Source organism: Mytilus edulis, chromosome 1, assembly GCF_963676685.1.
Source record: "Mytilus edulis chromosome 1, xbMytEdul2.2, whole genome shotgun sequence".
NCBI lineage: Eukaryota > Metazoa > Mollusca > Bivalvia > Mytilida > Mytilidae > Mytilus > Mytilus edulis.
In genome coordinates, this window is record NC_092344.1 from 124,431,568 (window position 1) to 124,437,454 (window position 5,887).

The 5,887-nt window shown below is 33.6% G+C and overlaps 1 long non-coding RNA gene across 1 annotated transcript; it reads right to left on the bottom strand.

Moving 5' to 3' along the window:
* Window positions 1-117: 117 nt before the first annotated feature.
* On the bottom strand, window positions 118-1,601 carry LOC139518779 (uncharacterized). Its single transcript, XR_011663454.1, has 2 exons — window positions 1,366-1,601; window positions 118-277 (listed from the first exon to the last, which is right to left on the bottom strand). It is a non-coding gene; the product is annotated as an uncharacterized lncRNA (long non-coding RNA).
* Between the last annotated feature and the right edge of the window lie 4,286 nt (window positions 1,602-5,887).

A 5,887-nucleotide genomic window follows, 5' to 3' on the forward strand; every position in this document is an offset into this window, starting at 1 on the left:
CACCCGATACAATTGAGTAAACCGGAGAAAAAAAAGATGCACCAAATAACGTATTTCTAAATTTCACTGCCTTTTTTTACTGGCACTAAATTAGCTATAGAAATTTAAAAAAAGAGGTTTTTAAAATGAAAAATTTATTTTGTTTTAATGATTTATTCTTCTGGCCTAGAAACTCCTTCTGCTCTCTGTGGGGCACACTTCAAAATTAATGTCCTGATCACTGCTCGGATATTTTGGATTCTGGTGTCAGTCTCTTTGTGGCAGACTAGAACAGCATCTGAAAGCATGGAAAAGAAATAACATAAATTTGAATTACATAAATAAAGTTGTGTACTTTTACAAGCCGGAAATGTTATCAAATTCTACCAATTATAAAACAATTATTTTAAATCATAGAAAACAACATGTTCATTTGAAACAATTGTACCAGCTTGCATCAATAAGGGAGCTACCATTTGATTTTTATGGGGGGGGGGGGGGGGGGGGGGGGGGGGGGCTAGGATGAAATTTGAAAAAAATAGGCAGGACAGGAGTTTTGAGTTAAAAAAAAGGCAGGATGAGCAACTTGGTAAAAAAAAAAGGCAGGATGACAATTTGTGTAAAAAAAGTCAGGATAACTAGGTAAAAAAAAGGCAGGACCGAATACACCTGATCGCTATTCATCCGCCATTGCTGGATTTCACACAGGTTCCCGTAAAATGTTGACGTCATAAAACAAAATATCTGACGCCACAATTGAAAAGTGATTGTTGTTGACGTCAAAAGTTCAAGCGGCAGGGTCAGCCGGGATTAGCGATAAGGTGTATAGAGTAAAAAATAAAAAGGCAGGACAGAGATTACAACTAAAAAAAAAAGCAGGACAACATTTTTCATCCTAGCCCCCCCCCCCCCCCCCCCCATAAAAATCAAATGGTAGCTCCCTAACAAGACAAAGCATGAATCCATTAAACCAGATCTGTGTTTGGCAAAAACCATAATGTTCATATACAGATAAAACTATCAAAGATGAGAGGTATTTAACGAAAAAATCTACAAGCCCAAAATAGTGTTTAAGAGCAGACCATTTCTATGTGTGTCAGACACACCATATCGAGTTGTATTGGAACGAATGGCTAGTTTTCGATGACACCCCTCCCCCTTTTTCTGATATTACTGACTCTGTTCATGGCTAGATATGTTTTATGTTAGTTTGCTAATTAGAGGATATATGCAATCATGTTTTGACATGAAACTGAATTAGATTCAGTAAGATAAGACCTTCTCATAATTTCTGTGAAGGTAAACATGCAGATAATCTGATAAATAATTTGAATGTGTTTGTTTATATTATGATTCTACGTTAATTTATCTGTAAAATAGACTTACGCTTATATCAAGAGGTTTATACAGAAAAGTCTTCTATCTTCTTTATATTCCTTTGGCGCAGTTAGTTGTTCACTAGTCTATTTGTTCATCAGTCTGGTGCGATAATTTCTCGAGGATTATTTTCAAATTTTTCTAAACGGATGTTAAAAAGAGATGCGCGTGCTTGCGTGCGCATCCAAATGTAAATATTCGGAACTCCAGTTGAAAAACCGCGAAAATTTAAAAACTTCTCAATTATTATGTCTATTATGATCACATTGTACATCGATGATATTTTAAGTTTAATTATTAAATATCAATCGGTAAAAATAATTAAATAAATATACCGAATAATTTCACCTATTTATTTAATTGAATGAAAGCAATTAAAAAAAATCGATTTGATTTAAAAAAATATAAACTAAGAATATATCATATTTATACAGATATACATATAATTAAAATAGCATGAACAGGTTTTTGAGATCTCCCAAAATATAGATAATTAATAAACCAAAATTAGATCTTCTTAATAATTGGTTAGAATTGATTTTTTTTAAACACAAAACAAAATTAATTTGAAAAAGCCGATTTGTTATTGGTGATGTCTCCTGACCACTTGTTCTTGTCCAAAACTCCTTTACATGCATAAACAATGCAATTCGGTCTACCCCCTTTTTTGTGGGAAAAAATGATTGATTATATAGGGATCATGGAAGCATGACAGGAGGAAACCCCCTCACGCTTATGGCAGTCAGTGGACCCCCTTATAAGTTTATAAATTCTAGATTAGACACTTATTATCCAATCGTTTATAATACTGCAGCACTGCTCCTTGTTCGATCTGCTCATCCAATATATCTGTACCCTTCAATTTTGACAATAAGATTTTTCTGTCGCGATTGACTGACGTTAACCCAACGTTGAATTAACGTTGTTGTTTAAACGTTGATTTTAAAGACGTAAATTCAACGTTGAAACAACGTTGTGAAGTCAACGTTGAATACCATGACGTTAGATCAACGTTGAATTTAGGTCGATCAACGTTACGACCATATTTCAACCAAATTAAAAAATGTACAATAAGAGGGAAAACTATCTCTTATACTTCATATTCAAAACAAAAAAAGTCAAAGGGAAGAATCTGAACTTGAACAACAATTAAACATTTTACAAAGTAGATATGACCTACACCGAGATCAGGAACTAACAAGAAGCTGTCACAACGACAGCAAAACGGATTTATTAACATTTATTTGTGTCCTGGCAATATCACAAGAACCATTACTGATAAATGGTGCAAGTGAAAATCGTCAATATCAAATTTGACCTCCATTTTTTCATCAGTATCAACATATTAAAATTTGAAAAGCTTAGATTGAATGGTTCTAGGTAAATGCAACAACGTGAATGGAAACGCCATTTTACGATCTTTCAAGAACCATAACTCCTGAACGGTAAAAGTCAAAATCGTCGTTATTGAACTTGACCTCTATTTTGTCATCAGTAACATCTTAAAAAAATTTCAAAAGCTTTGGTTGAATGGTTCATGAGAAAATGCACGGACACGACTGGAAACACCATTTTTCAATCTTTCAAGAACCATAACTCCTGAACAGTAAAAGTCAAAATCGTCATTATTGAACTTGACCTCTATTTTGTCATCAGTAACAACATATCAAAATTTCAAAAGCTTTGGTTGAATGGTTCATGAGAAAATGCACGGACACGACTGAAAACACCATTTTTTAATCCGTCAAGAACCATAACTCCTGAACGGTAAAAGTCAAAATCGTCATATTGAACTTAACCTCCATTTTGTCATCAGTAACAACATATTAAAATTTGGGAAGCTTTGATAGAACAGTTCATGTGTAAATGCACGGACACGATAAAAGTCAAAATCGCCATTATTGAACTTGACCTTCATTTAGTTTTCAGTAACAACATATAAAATTTTAAAAGCTTTGGTTGAACGGTTCATGAGTACATGCACGAACATTTGATTGCCGCCTGCCGGCCGGAATCTAAGAGAAGGTTATAACCAGTCTACATTAAATCTAATAGAAGGTTATAACCAGTCTACATTAAATCTAAGAAAAGGTTATAACCAGTCTACATTAAATCTAAGAGAAGGTTATAACCAGTCTACATTAAATCTAATAGAAGGTTATTTTGCTGTAATCGGTAGTTGCCAATTTGTTAACTTGGTGAAAGTTTGACATTTTAAAGGTGCCAATTTTTGATAAACAGTTGTGAAAAAATGCAATTAAGCTAAATTAACAAGATATAATTGTGTTTATTGGATACCAGAGTAAAAGCTTAAAAACTTGATGATTGGTGTAAATTACCAATTTAATCACATAATATGAAACTGAAAACTGGTAAAATCTCTTAACACTATTTAATAGAATTATGTAGTGTTTTCTTCTTCTTCCACACTTGTTAATTCAACACACTTTTAGTGCTAGATAAATGAGTTTTTTTTTAAATTTATATCGCTATTTGTCCGCCATTACTGGATATCACACAGGTTCCCGTAAAATTTTGACGTCATAAAACAAAATATCTGACGCCACAATGGAAAAGTGATTGTTGTATGCGTCAAAAGTTCAAGCGGCCGGGTCAGTCGGCCGAAAAGGCTAATAGCGATAAGGTGTATTGACTCTGGAATAATCCTTATAAATTTTTTTGAAGAAATTAGTAAAGTATTCAATGTATATTTTGTTGTTCTTTCAAATTTACTAGAATATCTTCAATGGACTTTGTTGGAAGTGTGCATACATTATTGTGACTTAGTCATTCTAAACATACCTCTGTTAGTAATGTCCATTTTTCTCTACTTCTACAAAAGGCTTTTCCCTTTCACAATACCAAGTGAACATTTTCATTAGTAACAGTTTGAGAATTCATCTTATCAACTGATGACAAAATTTCATCCGTTGCTCAACTATTTTTATGCCCCATTTATGGGCATTATGTTTTCTGGTCTGTGCATCCGTCTGTTCGTCCATCCGTTCATCCGTCCATCCGTCCGTCCGTCTGTCCCGCTTCAGATTAAAGTTTTTGGTCGAGGTAGTTTTTGATGAAGTTGAAGTCCAACCAACTTGAAACTTAGTATACATGTTCCCTTTGATATGATCTTTCTAATTTTAATGCCAAATTAGAGTTATTACCCCATTTTCACGGTCCTCTGAACATAGAAAATGATAGTGTGGATGGGGCATCCGTGTACTGGGGACACATTCTTGTTTTAATAATGCAATAAATTATTTTGTTTTTGTCTTGCATCAATAAAGAAAATAATTGAGACTTAGGCTTGATGTTTCTGGCGGCGGCTTCAACATTTTAATAATTTGTGATTAGGTCAGTTTGAGGAAAACCACTAGTGGTAGGTCAATGATATTTGATATGAGTTGTACTAGTAAAATTATATGATGGCTGTTTTCTAAGAAGAATTACTTACAGAAATACTCTTATTTTGTTATTGATTGTGTTTCTGCAGTGTTGGATTGACAGAAATAAAACTTGATGTATAAAATCAAAATGGTGACACTGAAAGACAGGTAATTTCATTGTGAAAAATCTGAAGAAATGTATCATGTGCATTTAAATGTATGTATGCCCATGAAAGTATTAATATGACAAAAATATCTCGCATTTGTGAGATTTTCATGATAGAAACAATATTTGTCTTTAGTTCATCAGCAAACTGGAAGTGGACTTGATAAGTTTGGGTCTGTTTAGCATGATATTTGTAATATATCCTAGTCAAAGCTAATAAGGTCAAGGTATTTAACATCACAAATCAGTGATATTTAATTCAATGGAGAAATGAAGGAAGACCAATAACAGGTCCTCCTTTACAATGGAACATGGCATCATCATCACAATTCTACGACAAAAGTCACATTGTGTAAGACATAGGTTTTACTATCTGGCGGCGTTAAAGCTTACTTTTAAAAGCTTTATATTTTAGAAGGTGGAAGCTTCATACTTTGTATATAGGTGCCTCATGTTACGAAGTTTCCGTCAGTCACATGTACAATGTCCTTGACCTCATTTTCATGGTTTAGTGTCTACTTGAAAAAAAAAGTTAAGAATTTTTGTAATGTTTAATTCTCTCTTATGAGTAATAGGATAACTATATTTGATATGTGCGTACCTTGTAAGGTCCTCATGCTCGTCAGACAGTTTTAATTTGACCTCAACCTCATTTCATGGATCAGTGAACAAGGTTAAGTTTGGTGGTCAAGTCCATATCTCGGATACTATAAGCAATAAGTCTAGTATATTTGGTGTATGGAAGGACTAAGTTGTACATGCCCAACTGACAGGTGTCATCTGACCTTGACCTCATTTTCATGGTTCAGTGGTTATAGTTAAGTTTTTGAGTTTTGGTCTTTTTTTCTAATACTATATGAGATAGGTCAACTACATTTGATGTATGGAAATATTTTATGATCTATATGTCAGTTGCGCAGGTTTTACTTGACCTTGACCTCATTTTCACAGTTCATTGCTCATTGGTCTGTTTTTCTTA